The following is a 14,471-nucleotide window of genomic DNA, read 5'->3' as shown; positions in this document are numbered from 1 at the left end:
GTAACGTTCCCCCTGCAAAATAAACTTTCGTTCTTGTTTCACGTCGCGTAAGTTTGCTTCAGTTGGGAACAGTTAGAAAGGTGCTCATGCGTACACACGTGAAACTGACGCGTCGAGCAGTCGCTGGCACGTAACTGCGTGTGGCATTATGTAGCACAGTTGGCTCAGGTTGTGACCTGTGGTGCGCATTTGCCACAACCTTTTCCATTTGGTTTGCATGTATCGTGCAACGTCCGTGTTTTCTAACCCAAGAAACCAGTGAGAGTTTTCACAAAAAGCACGAGCGCTGGATTTACGAAAAAAGAATAACTAAAATATAGGCTGGAATGTGCAGCCTCATCCATCCAGAACAGGTAAATAAGGTGAACTGAAATTCAGTCCAGTTCTTTTCGTGTGTGCACGTCTGCATTTCTCACTGGCTTCCTATTCGTTCAAGTATACTCCCTAACTCGCAGAAAAAACGTTCTCTTGTATTATGGCTTGAACAAAAGAGTGCTTGCGCTCAATTCTAATTACAGGGTTGCAGAATGTTGTTTAATATTTCAGATCCTATCAAGCGTACTGCGAGGAGCACGAACACTACTTTCGAGACATGTATTCTTTACAAATCAAGGGAAAGAGAACGTAAGTTTCAAACGGAGCTTGTAGTGAACCGATATATGCAATTTGAAAAGTTCAAGTGCCACTGAAAAGTGGTAGCGCTGTTCCTATCTTTGTGTACCATTGCTGACTGATATGTTAATGTTAAACATTAATGTTTAACAGTCTCGGAAGAGAACAGCAATTTACAATAGGCAGCGAGGCGCAGGAAGTCGTAAGGGAATGCACCTACTTGGGGCAAGTAGTGACGGCGGATCTGGATCATGAGACGGAAATAATCAGGAGAATAAGAATGGGTTGGGGTGCGTTTGGCAGGCATTCTCAGATCATGAACAGCAGGTTACCATTATCCCTCAAGAGAAAAGTATATAATAGCTGTGTCTTACCAGTACTCACCTACGGGGCAGAAACCTGGAGGCTTACGAAAAGAGTTCTACTCAAATTAAGGACAACGCAACGAGCTATGGAAAGAAGAATGATAGGTGTAACGTTAAGGGATAAGAAAAGAGCAGATTGGGTGAGGGAACAAACGCGAGTTAATGACATCTTAGTTGAAATCAAGAAAAATAAATGGGCATGGGCAGGACATGTAACGAGGAGGGAAGATAACCGATGGTCATTAAGGGTTACGGACTGGATCCCAAGGGAAGGGAAGCGTAGCAGGGGGCGGCAGAAAGTTAGGTGGGCGGATGAGATTAAGAAGTTTGCAGGGACGGCGTGGCCACAATTAGTACATGACCGGGGTTGTTGGAGAAATATGGGAGAGGCCTTTGCCTTGCAGTGGGCATAACCAGGCTGATGATGATGATGATGATGTTAATGTTCTTGGAATATTTCGAACTGAACCATGTGCAATACGTACGCTACGTTAAAAAATGTTTCCGGCGCAATGGATGAGAGCCATCCCTTTCTCTAGACGCACCTATATAATCAACGTCCACAGTAGAGCTCGATAAATATATTGGATATATATATATATATAATTTATTTATTTATTTACAAATACTGCAATCCCAGTGCGGGATTCTTGCAGGATGGGGATAAATCATTATGTCATGCTTAGCAGGGCAAACAAAAGAAAAAGTACATGTGTTAGTAAAAAGACAATACAGATATCATGAAATAAAATACACGCTTGGAGTAGAACTGAATCCATGGATCTACTCCAAGTGCAAATGCAACAGAGTGAAAAATGAGGAAATTACACAACATGGGACATAAGCAAATTCAAGGATGATGGCTGCAGCACCACATCGTTGATTTCATTCAGCTGATTCCATTCAGTTACGACCCTGGGAAAAAATGAGTATTTAAAGCAATTTTTGCGGCTAGTGAAGTGGGTAATTGTTAGTGCATGTGCCGTTGCCTAGTAGCATAACCCATTGAAAAGGAAATAATCTGGGAAATATCTACGCTGTAGTATCCCTCAATGCGCTGAAACAAAAAAATTTAAATCTTAGAACTATTCCTCAGTGGTTCTATGCAGATAGGGCAAAAAGAAATGTAAGTACACACACACACACACACACACACACACACACACACACACACATATATATATATATATATATATATATATATATATATATATATATATATATATATATATATTCAAATGGGGTTTATGTAGCTCGTTCGAGGGATCGCAGGTAGCTCTAGATCACGAGTCCTAGCGCTTCGCATCAACCCGCGCTCGTGTCTCGCGCCGCAGCGGTGGCAGTCCGCACAGTGCCACATGCATATTACCCACTACAACTACAGTGCCACATGCATATTACCCGCTACAACTTCCCCCGGGGCGAAGAGGAGCCATCCTGGCGACCTAAGGCGATGATACGATAAGGGGGTCGTGGTACCGCTTCAGGCGGCTGACGTGAACAGTCTCGCGGCCACGGCGGCGTTTGTCCGAAGATGGCGTCACCGGTTCGACCACATAACTCACAGGCGAAGTACACGCGACGATCCGGTACGGACCTTGATATTTCGGGGCAAGCTTTCGGCTAAGGCCTGGAGCTTGGAAGGGCAGCCGAAGCCAGACGTGAGAGTCCACGGCGAAGGACTGTGTGGGCTGATCATTGTCGTGGCGATCTTTGCGGATTCCTTGGGTATCCGACGTGAACGAGCGAGCCAGTTGGCGGCATTCTTCAGCATGGCGAGCAACTTCGGAAAGAGGGGTGAATTCAAAGGCATCCGGGTGATATGGTAGTACGGTGTCGAGGGTAGTGGATGGTTCACGCCCATAAAGAAGGAAAAATGGTGAGAAGCCTGTGGTAGCCTGAACGGCGGTATTGTATGCGTACGTCACAAAAGGGAGGACATCGTCCCAATTGGAATGATCCGACGCAACATACATGGTGAGCATGTCCCCAAGGGTGCGGTTGAATCGTTCCGTTAGACCGTTAGTTTGTGGGTGATACGCCGTAGTGGTGCGGTGAATAGTGCGGCACGCGGCGAGTAGCTCATTAATAACTTCGGACAAGAAGACACGGCCTCGGTCACTGAGCAGTTCTCGCGGTGTGCCATGCCGTAAGACGAAATGCCGTAAGATGAATGCGGCGACGTCGCGAGCAGTAGCCGAAGCAAGTGCAGCAGTTTCAGCATATCTTGTCAGGTGGTCTACTGCGACAATTATCCAACGATTTCCGGCAGCACTGCATGGAAGAGGCCCATAAAGGTCGATGCCAACCCGATCAAAAGGACGTGCAGGACACGGTAAAGGTTGCAGAGGGCCTGTCGTATGAGAAGATGTCTTGCGTCGCTGACAGGCTGCACATGACCGAATGTATTTGCGGACATAAGAATACATGCCGCGCCAGTAGTACCGCTGGCGGAGCCGCTCGTAGGTTTTCAGGACGCCAGCATGAGCTTGCTGTGGGTCTGCATGGAAATACGTGCATACGTCGGAACGCAAATGGCGAGGGATGACTAGTAGCCATTTGCGACCGTCGGGCTGATAGTTTCGGCGGTACAAGATGGCGTCCCGTAGCACGAAGTGGGTGGCTTGGCGACGAATGGCTCGAGGGCATGTAGACGTTGAAGAACTGCTAAGAATGTCAATGAGAGACACAATCCACGGATCTTTTCTCTGTTCAGACGGCATGTCAGGAACAGCAAGCGTAGCAACCGGGCACTCTATGGATGAAGGTGGCCTTTCGTCGGATCGCATGGGCGCACGGGAGAGCGCATCTGCATCAGAATGTTGGCGCCCGGATCGATAAATGACGCGAATGTCAAATTCTTGGATCCTGAGAGCCCAACGTCCAAGACGCCCCGACGGGTCTTTCAGTAACGCAAGCCAGCAGAGCGCGTGGTGGTCTGTCACAACGTCGAACGGACGGCCATACAAGTAAGGACGAAATTTGTTTAAGGCCCAAACTATAGCTAAACATTCTCTTTCCGTGACAGAATAATTGGATTCTGCCTTCGTGAGAGCACGACTCGCATATGCAACCACATATACTGGAAAGCCAGGCTTCCGTTGTGCAAGGACGGCCCCAAGACCAACGCCGCTGGCGTCGGTATGAACTTCAGTCGGTGCACTCGGGTCGTAGTGGCGTAGAACAGGCGGTGAGGTAAGCCGACGACGCAAAGTGGTGAAGGCTTGGTCACACGCCGGAGTCCAGTCGCGAAGGTCACCAGAGCCAGCCAGGAGCTTCGTCAGGGGAGCGATGATGCAGGCAAAATTGCGTACAAAGCGGCGAAAATAAGAGCAAAGACCGACGAAACTGCGGAGCTCTTTCACTGTAGTCGGCCGCGGAAATTCTGCGACAGCACGAAGTTTGTCAGGGTCGGGAAGGACGCCGTCTTTGGACACGACATGGCCAAGTATGGTCAGCTGGCGGGCTCCGAAGCGGCACTTTTTCAAGTTAAGTTGAAGGCCGGCGGTGGTAAGGCAAGTAAGAACTTCGCGTAGACGAGAGAGGTGAGTGGTGAAATCAGGGGAGAAAACTACCACGTCGTCTAAATAACACAAGCACGTCTTCCATTTGAGGCCTCGTAGAAGATTGTCCATCATCCTTTCGAATGTCGCGGGTGCATTGCAGAGGCCGAATGGCATTACGGTAAACTCATACAGGCCATCAGGCGTAATAAAAGCTGTCTTGGAGCGGTCGGATTCATCCACTGGCACTTGCCAATAGCCCGATCGCAAGTCCAAAGAAGAAAAGAACTCGGCACCATGAAGACAATCTAGGGCGTCATCTATGCGCGGGAGAGGATAGACATCTTTTCGTGTAATCTTGTTGAGGCGACGATAGTCCACACAGAAACGAATCGAGCCATCTTTTTTCTTAATGTGTACTACAGGAGATGACCAAGGGCTGCAGGATGGCTTGATAACACCACGTTCAAGCATGTCTTCAACTTGCTCGGCGATGACACGACGCTCGGTGCATGACACGCGGTACGGACGCTGGCGTAATGGTGCGTGGTGTCCCGTATCAATGTGGTGAGAGACGGTACTTGTGCGGCCTAAGGATGCTTGGTTGCAGTCAAAAGAGGCGTGAAAATCATTTGAAAGAGTAATAAGCCGCTCACGTTGTGTCGGCTCGAGGTCATCGGCAATAGAGCGACAAAAAACATCCGGTGGCACTCGGTTAGATGGCACATGGGGTGCCAGTGCTGTTACGTTGGCAGTATCCACGTCGTCGGGAACAGGGAAATGCACAATAACGTCAGCGTCCACAGTCTGGATGGTACCAATAGTCTCGCCACAGTGCAAAGCCAAAGTGTACGAATTTGGGTTAGAAATCAGTATATCTGCAGCCCCATGGTGAACCGTGAGGAGAGCGAAAGGCAGCAATATAGGCTGGCGGCGAATGAAGACGGCAGCGGGTGAAAACATGACCGTCGCTGCGGCAAGCGTTGCGCATGAAAGAGGGACAAATACCGCGCTGTGAGGGGGAAGGTCAGTATCTGAAGCTACACAGATCCTGGTTACATCATGAACTTGAAATTCGTGAGATGGCATATCGCACAGAACGGAGAACTGAACCTCAGCACGTGCACAGTCAATGACGGCGTGATGGCGCGACAGAAAATCCCAACCGAGAATCACATCGTGGGAGCAACAAGTTAGCACAAAGAAATCAATCGGATACAAAATGTCTCGAATCAACACCCTGGCAGTGCACATAGCGACTGGCTGAACTTGCTGTGCACTGGCTGTTCTAAGCAATAATACCGAAGGCATCATGGTCACTTTCCGTAATTCACGGCAAAGTTTCTCACTAATCACAGATACAGCAGCACCTGTATCGACGAGGGCAAGACATTTGATGCCATCAACAGACACTTCAATAACGTTAGCGGGGGAAAAACGAGGACTTTGATGTTCCGACGATGACGCAGTTCGTGCCTCAGGAACTGCGGAAATCAGTTTTCCGCCTCAGTAGTACTGGCACTGGGCCTACGACGCATGGGTGAGAGTGAGCGCCGACGAGGGGAAGGTGAGCGACGAGTATTGTAGAGCTGTGACTGCGGTGCTGGTATGTCATCAGCAGCGTAGACTTCCGGTGGTGGTCGCTGAGGCATACGGTATGGTCGGAAGCGGGAGCTGGGTGGTCGCGCGGTGCCCACGAAGGCCGGCAAGCGCCGGCGGCAGAAGCGCGCTACATGTCCCGGTGTACCGCAGGCATAGCATATAGGGCGGTTGTCAGGAGTACGCCAAGGATTTGTGCCTTGCTGCTGTGCGCTGAAAAAGGGAGCGACCTGCTGGCGAGGCGAGGGCGGATGAGAGAACACCGGCTGGAGAGGCGCTGAAGGCGGAGGAGAGAATCCCGGCAGACGAGGCGCCCGTGCAGCGGCTTCAGCATACGTCAGAGGCGCGGCCACGGGAGCCGGCTGACACGGAGGTGGAAGAGCTTCGGTCACTTGCTTATGAATTACCTGTCGGATCGCTGGAGCCAAATATTGAGAAGGCTTCTCCGTGGTCGGCAAAATCGAGAGCTGTCGCGCGACCTCCTCGCGCACAAATTCTTTTATTTGCGTCAGCAAAATTGTGTGGTTGTCGCCAATAACCAATGCTGCTAACGAATCTTCCGTAGGCGGTGGGCGCCGAGCTAAGATGCGTTGTTTCCGTAGCTCGTCAAAACTTTGGCACAAGTTGATAACTTCGGCCACGGTACGGGGATCCTTCGCTAGCAACATTTGAAATGCGTCCTCATCAATGCCTTTCATAATGTGTTTTATCTTGTCCTGTTCCGCCATTGACGGATTCACGCGCTTACACAGGTCAATGACATCTTCGATGTAACTTGTGAACGTTTCACCGTGATGTTGCGCGCGCCCCCGTAAGCGTTGTTCTGCGCGAAGCTTGCGCACAGCGGGGCGCCCGAACACTTCTGTGAAACTTGTCTTGAATCTGCTCCACGTTGTGAAATCGTGTTCGTGGTTTCGGAACCAGAGGTTCGCGACGCCGGTTAAGTAAAACAGCACATTGTGCAACTTTGTGACGTCGTCCCACTTGTTATGCTGGCTCACCCTTTCGTAAGATGACAACCAATCCTCCACGTCATGATCATCGGTGCCGCTAAAGATGGCAGGATCACGCTGGCGCAATGCACCGGAAACGATGACCGTCGGAGGCTGTGGTGCATCTTCCTGGGTGGTTTCGTCAGGCATGGTCGCAGCAGTCGGTAGCGTCCGGCTTCGGAGTTCCAGTTTTCGAGGTTACCCCGCAGCTCCACCAAATGAAATGGGGTTTATGTAGCTCGTTCGAGGGATCGCAGGTAGCTCTAGATCACGAGTCCTAGCGCTTCGCATCAACAATCCGCGCTCGTGTCTCGCGCCGCAGCGGTGGCAGTCCGCACAGTGCCACATGCATATTACCCACTACAACTACAGTGCCACATGCATATTACCCGCTACAATATATATATATATATATATATATATATATATATATATATATATATATATATATATATATATATATATATATATATATATATATAAGCATCCTGAAAAGTCTTTCTGGATGCTAAATTTATGATTTGCAATGCCTTTCGCGAGAAAACCTGCTTGGCCGTATTACGACTTCTTAATAAAGCCTAGAAAATAAAACGAGATATCCAGTGGCTTCGGGGCCTTTCTCTAAATACCTGGAGCAGATCAGAAGTGTGAAGTGCAATTCAGCCACGTGTCCACAGTCATGCGATAGCGCCCTCTCACGAGCGGCACAGCAAACCAATAAATGAAGTCGGAGGTGGCGCCGCCATTGTGCGAAGTTGCTAGTGAAAGTTGTATCAGGGCTTCACAAAAGGTGCCCGAAAGATTTTTCCCACAAACCGGCGAGTTGACGAGAACAGTGCGCAGTCACATCACACGAGAGCCCATTCGTAATTTAACAGAGCGTAAAGGTCCAGTTGGTGAAGCGTCCCTCCGGTTGCTTTTCTCGAAGCCCGCGGCAATGAACTGATGCCAAAGTTGTTTTTTCTACAACAGCAACACACAACTTAGAACTGACGTGCAACTTATACAGGTTTCTCCTAAACTTCTTCCATCGCAGAATGAAGAATACAAATGGATTCCGCAAACATTGCGCTGCTCACGCGTCTCTATGGTCCATAGCGCTTCTTTTGCCTCCAGCAATATGGCCACCGAGGCTTCACTTGCTCTACTAGATGGCTGCAGGGACTGTCATCACAGAAGTTTTCTATAACTTCCTTGAGTAAATGTGTTGTGTGCGTAGGTTACGTAGGCTACATTTTTTTCGCCCTATGTGCATAGAACCACTAAGGAAATTCGATTACTTGCACGGCACCAACGATAGCGACCACTGCGGTTTACTTGGCCATGATTACCAAAATCGGAAAATTAATGGCCGCGAGATCGAGCGGAGTCGCCACCTGGCGGACATCAGCTGAAGCCCGATAGTGTGGATGGTACATCGCGGCATCTGCTAGCTGGTACATGTTGACATATCCTTTAAACACATACACATGTATGTGTTCCTTTACACATATCTTTTAAATTCTGTGTGTTCCGTGGTTGCAGCGCCGTCATAAATGGCGATATGCATTTCTTTTTTTCACAATGTAGAGTCTCATTTGTTTTTGCGCTGTATTCTTTGCCGCGCAATAATATCGGTGACCACACGCATCGAGTGCGCGATACGGTATCGTTGCGCCCTCCCTTCGTCGCAGTCATTAAAATTCTGTGCTTGCATTGTGGTTCGAACATTTCACGAAGGGCTTTTGGCGTGGTTTTAACCAAATCAAGTGGTCGCTGCAATTCCTGGACGCAGCGCGTTAGCGATTGCTTGTAGTCATGTTTGACCATTTCGCAAATATTTGTGATAACACAAAATATCAACGAGTTTGTGTGAGATCACTCAGCAGTATGAAGAGTAATCACAAGGGTCCATATGATGCCGCAGTCTACAATTTATCTTACGCCTACAATTTCATGACTGTGATTTTTAATGTGCTTGGCAGTTATACTCAACTATTCTTAGTTGTTTAGATGCGGTATTTCATTATGTGGCTATGCCACTACGCAGAAATAATTTTGCCTCTCCAGTCAATTTTCTCGCTTTGTTACTTTTAGTATCTGCTACAAAAGAGAAGCGGAAAGGAAGGTATTGCGAGAGGATTATGTTTAACACTGCAGTCGTTAGACACAGGACGCCGTAAAAGAGAGTTGCTAGCGGCTAATATAATGTGCTCTCTAGTGTGATGTAGTTAGCTTGACGGGAGGAAGCAGCTATTATTATCACACACAAAAAAAGAAAACAATGCAATATGGTTGTCTCATAAGATAATGTAACGTTATTGGCACGATTCTTATTGAATGTGAAAGGACGTGAATAGTGCCCTCGCACCATTCTCATGCTTCCATGAAATCATGCAAGACACCCTTGCGATAAAACTCTGTTCTTGCTGCCACCGAGAACAAAAAGAAAACGCGTGTGAAACTACAAGCAATCCTTTCACAGCGCTGTTACTCATAATGTTGTACCTTGTTTTACTAAAATCAGTAACTAACTTGTGTTTGACAGACGATCAAAAATAAGTAAAATGTGCTTGTGCATGCGCTCAAGCGGTGAACTCAACATAACTAGCTGCTTTGACTTTACTGCACAGGAATACACGCATTCTTCATAAGCATTGCAAGAATACAAGAAACTTTAGTTCCGCAACAGCAGTGACAACCGAATAGAATTAACGCAAGCTTAACACCAACAAAAATCGCCATGCATGTACAGGAATTGAAATTCCGCTGTGCGCTCCTATCACATATATTAGGAATGTTCCTTGTCAGATCACTGCAGTACGCGCGTTTCATTACGAAACAATTGGGCAAAATCCTTCACAGGGAAGCACCGCCGCCGATCGCCCATTCGCACTAACCTCGCGACGGTGCTGCCACTTATAGGCCGATCACGCGACCAATCTGTAAGTTCTGCCAAGCGTTTGCCGGGCGGCAGCATTTTCAAACGCAGACATCAGCCTACCACCCAGGCACGTACCCGGGGGGGGGGGGGGGAGCCCCCCCCCCGTAATTATTTGGCTTCCCCTTCTCTCCCCGCCCATGCCACCACTCCTCACACACATTCCAATCAACCTCGAGACTTTACAGCTTCTGGGAAGTCGGCATTTTTCTGCCTATTTCACTCCTTTTGGGTGGCTGTAGTTATCGGCATCTCCTGGACTATGAAGGCCAGTTTTCTCATCGATTCGGTGCGCGCGCGATTAGCTCGAGATACGTTCAGTTGTCGCCATCTACTGCTAAGGTCATGCGCATCGCTGTTGCTTCGTTAGTCCAACCTTCTTTGTTCAGACTGATCCAGGAACCAGGAAAGGAATTCGGTTCGTAGTCAGCTCGTCTGTACATGCTTGAGGAACGAGTTACGGCCGGAGAAAACGCCAGTTGCCGTTTTTTCCTTTTGCCTCATTACTTTCTCGAGTGACGGCTCGCCGAGACGCTGGCAGATCCTCGGAGCCATAGACTTGTTATATGGATTACGATGGAGAATAAAATCATGCGAAACAGCGTCCATCATCAAACCCTGCAATAACAGTTAAACCCACAACCAATATGACTGTAACCCGTTACCTCATCTAGTTTTTCCCGAATTGTACAGAACTTTTCGTGCAAAAATTGGCAACTCTAAAGAAGAGCCACAAGGAGTTGAGAAATTAAGCGATCTACTAAGGGAGAGAGCCGAGGCAAAAGAACAGGAAGGAAGAGCGAAAATGAACAAATTCAGCCGTTGTTTGTGAAGATATTTATGGATCAAATTCTTTTTATTTAGAAAATCGCCGCCCCTTCCAGTCCGTGAAAGTGGTCGAACAGCAAATCTGTGTTACTTACACCGAGCGTTACACCATGCAAGCCAAACTTCGTAAGCACTCTATATTGTAAATCTTTTGTTTCCCCATTCTTTCCCCTCATTTTTGCGTTTGCGGTAGGCAGCTGCTTCCTAAGGAGTACGCACTAATCGTCGTCTCGCCGTAGTTGTAGCGGGGATGGAATGTGCGGAAGCACTAATCCAAAGCTCCGTATATTGGGCGCAAGGCCCACCACTGTAGATGCGGGTGCTGCAATCGTTTTGACAATTGACGCTTGACAACCACACTTCTTACTGGTGCAAGAAGCGCCGGCGGCCACGCGCAGGAGATCAAGTTTCGATCGCTCGGCACTAGTCGTTGGCCGCAAACTGTCAGCGTAACGTGTTCCTTTCGCGGCAGGGTGGAATCAATCCTCGATAAATTAAATGCAGATCTGGCTCGATCGCCCGAAAATGCACCCTGTGACAACAGCGTAAGATTCGCGTTATGATAGCATTCTCACAGGCGGAAAGGAGTCACTCAGACCCCTTTCCCCCTGTTCATTTCATTTCATTTCATTTTATTACCTTAAAGGCTCCAATAAATGGAGCGTTACATAAGCGGTGGCAAGAATAAAAATACATAGTCACAATAACAGGAAGTTTTTTACATTTTCAATGAACTTGGATGGGCACATAATGACAGCAACGTCGTTAGGAAGGCCGTTCCAGTCTGCAGCTGTGCGAAGAAAAAAAGAATTTGAAAAGGTGACAGTGCGTGAGCGTGGACGGGCAACCTGTAGCTGATGGCTGGTGCGGTGAGATATGCGTGTAGGAGGAAGGATATAAGGTGGGATGCGCATATGGCTATGAAAGAATTTGTGAAATAAAGATAGGCTAGCAATGCGACGACGGAGCGATAAGGGGGATAATGCGGATGCAGTTTTTAAGGAGGAAACGCTGATGTCAAAGGAATATGATGAGTGGATGAAACGAGCGGCGCGATTTTGTACAGATTCAAGATCATTAATTAGGTATGCCTGATGAGGATTCCAAATAGGCGATGCAAATTCTAGTTTTGACCTGACAAATGATTTGTAGGCTAACAATTTTACATGTTGAGGAGCGTGATGCAGATGGCGTTTTAAAAATCCTAAAGTCCTGTTCGCGGATGATATTAGGTTAGTAACATGAGGATTCCAGGAAAGATCGCTCGAAATTGTTACTCCTAAATACTTGTATGAATGAACTAGTTCTACCGGAACTTCAGAGCTCTCCTTCAGAGCTCTCCTTTGCCTCTCCCGCTAGGTCACGTGGCCCCGTTTTAGCGAAGCCTGGCAACGACAACACAGGGTCCGCATAAGCAATTTCGCTGTAAAAGGAAGTAGAGTAGATGCTGCCGGAAATGGAGAATAGCTCCGCGTGTTTTGAATGACGATTCTACGGTTATCGCTGGAGCCACCTGAAGAAGCCGCTTCTCTGTTGTGCTTATGTGGGTGTTTTTCTAACCTTCAGTGGTGGACGCATTACGTCTAGAACCGCGGCGTCCTGCACTCTACGTGGTTGCACGGGATTTTTGACCACGCGTCGCTACGTAACTTCCCTAATAATATACGATTCGGTTTTAGCACTTGGTGGAGCAGTAAACTAGGGATACAAAAGAAATGTGATTGTTCCGCAAATATATGTTTCTCTATAAGTCTTCCAGAGCTAATTAAAAAGCGGCATTAGAAATCTTTATTTTAGATTTTCGTTTGTTGACTTGGTGTCGGTAGTGTTCTTCCTGCGCTTGTTTCCTGCGTGAGTCCATTTGGTGTGGTTCTTTGTTTGCCAAGTAAAGCAGACGCGTATCTCACAGGCGTACCTGTGAGACACCCCCTATTAATGCAATAGCGTTAAGGACCCCATGTCGCAGAAAATCTGGCGTCCTGCATCGGACGTTGCCTCTGCAAAAAGAGTTTCGAACCAAATTCCGAACCCCGCACACCACCAATGTTGCTCATAACTTGTCTTTCATTCCGCACTAAGTAATTCCTCATAATTTTGAGAACGGCAGACGACAAACAAACGTAATGAAAAAAAAATTAACACAAACAGTGCAATTCCTTTATCTTAACTCTTCTCAGACTGAAATATCAGGAGTGCGAAACAATAGCCGGAGATCGACCCACGCAAGAGGCCGCGTTTCTACCAGGAAGCTCGCCTTCCTGCATAGCGCTCGCAGCCAGCGTTTCCCGGTAAACGTTGCGGTTACATAAGCTGCAGTTGCGGCGAAGCATGAGAAGTAGTAAGGGGTCTTTGAACGCTATCGCGTTCCACTCCTAGCTGTAAGTATCGAACGTATTCATAGATTAGGCAGGCCAAATACCACTAAAACAAGACCAATAATTTTTAAACTTCTCTACTTTAGAGACAAAACTAAAATCTCGAGAAACTGTTTCAAGCTAAAGGGGTCAAGTTTTTTGATCTCCAAAGATTTTTCGCCTCGCGTACGAGACTTCAGAAGGAAGTTATGGAATTCTGAGAAACCAAGGAAAGAATCCGGTGACAAAATAATCTAATTTATGACAAACTACGAATCAATGGCGATATGTTCTATTGGGACGAAGAAAATAATAATATAGCTCCTTTGAAACCAGGTTCCATCAATCCTGATCCAAAAAACCAGCAACACGGCCCTCGAAGCCTACGTTCACGCCGAACTTGATATTCGACTTATCCTTCTTGAACATAAATGCCCGTAGCATATTAAAAACAAAAAACGGATTCCCTTGAAGCCTTGATTCTTGCATATGAACCTTACTTTCTAACACTAACAGAAACCTAGCTAACAGCTGATATTAAAGATGTTCAGAGAGCCCCTGCCAACTACGCTATCATCCGGAAAGACCGGACAACACGAGGCGGTGGCGTGGCCATTCTAGTAAAGAAAGAAATCCCGGATGTTACCGGATGTTGCGGGCATTGAGACTATCTTTTGTTAACTGCGCTTCGCATGCCACACTATTGTCTTAGGCTGCGTCTATCGCAGTCTTTCTTCCGGCCATGACAATATGCGCCGACTGCATGAATATACTGGGCAATATGCATCAGGGTCCAGATTAATAATCACAGGAGAATTTACCGTTCCTGAAGTGCGGATGTGTTACTTGACTTCATGTTATCGTTCAACCTTACTCAAATTGTAACTGAACATACACGTGTACAGGGATCCAGCTGTTCTATACTAGATCTAATATTCCCCAGCGATCACTTCATAAATGACGAAACTAGATTAAGCTTACTAGATGGTATTTCGGAACGCACAATCACCTATTGCACTATTCCCCATCATGACAGCGTTACCCCTCAGCAAATCATCGCTTACCCCGACTATAGTAAAGCTAACGACACTAGTATGCTTGATTACCTGATTAATGAATACCACTCGTTTTTGCAACTTTCCCACAACAGCAATACAGACATCGATACATTGTGTCTCGCATTTACCGTCATTATATCTCATTGTATGACCAATTACATACCAACTAGAAAAAAAAAACTTACTTGGCGTAATTCATGGATAACGCGTGACGTTATACATGCGAAACCTAAAGTAAAC

Source organism: Dermacentor albipictus, chromosome 10 (assembly GCF_038994185.2).
Source record: "Dermacentor albipictus isolate Rhodes 1998 colony chromosome 10, USDA_Dalb.pri_finalv2, whole genome shotgun sequence".
NCBI classification, from domain to species: Eukaryota; Metazoa; Arthropoda; class Arachnida; order Ixodida; family Ixodidae; genus Dermacentor; species Dermacentor albipictus.
This window is presented reverse-complemented; position numbering follows the sequence as displayed.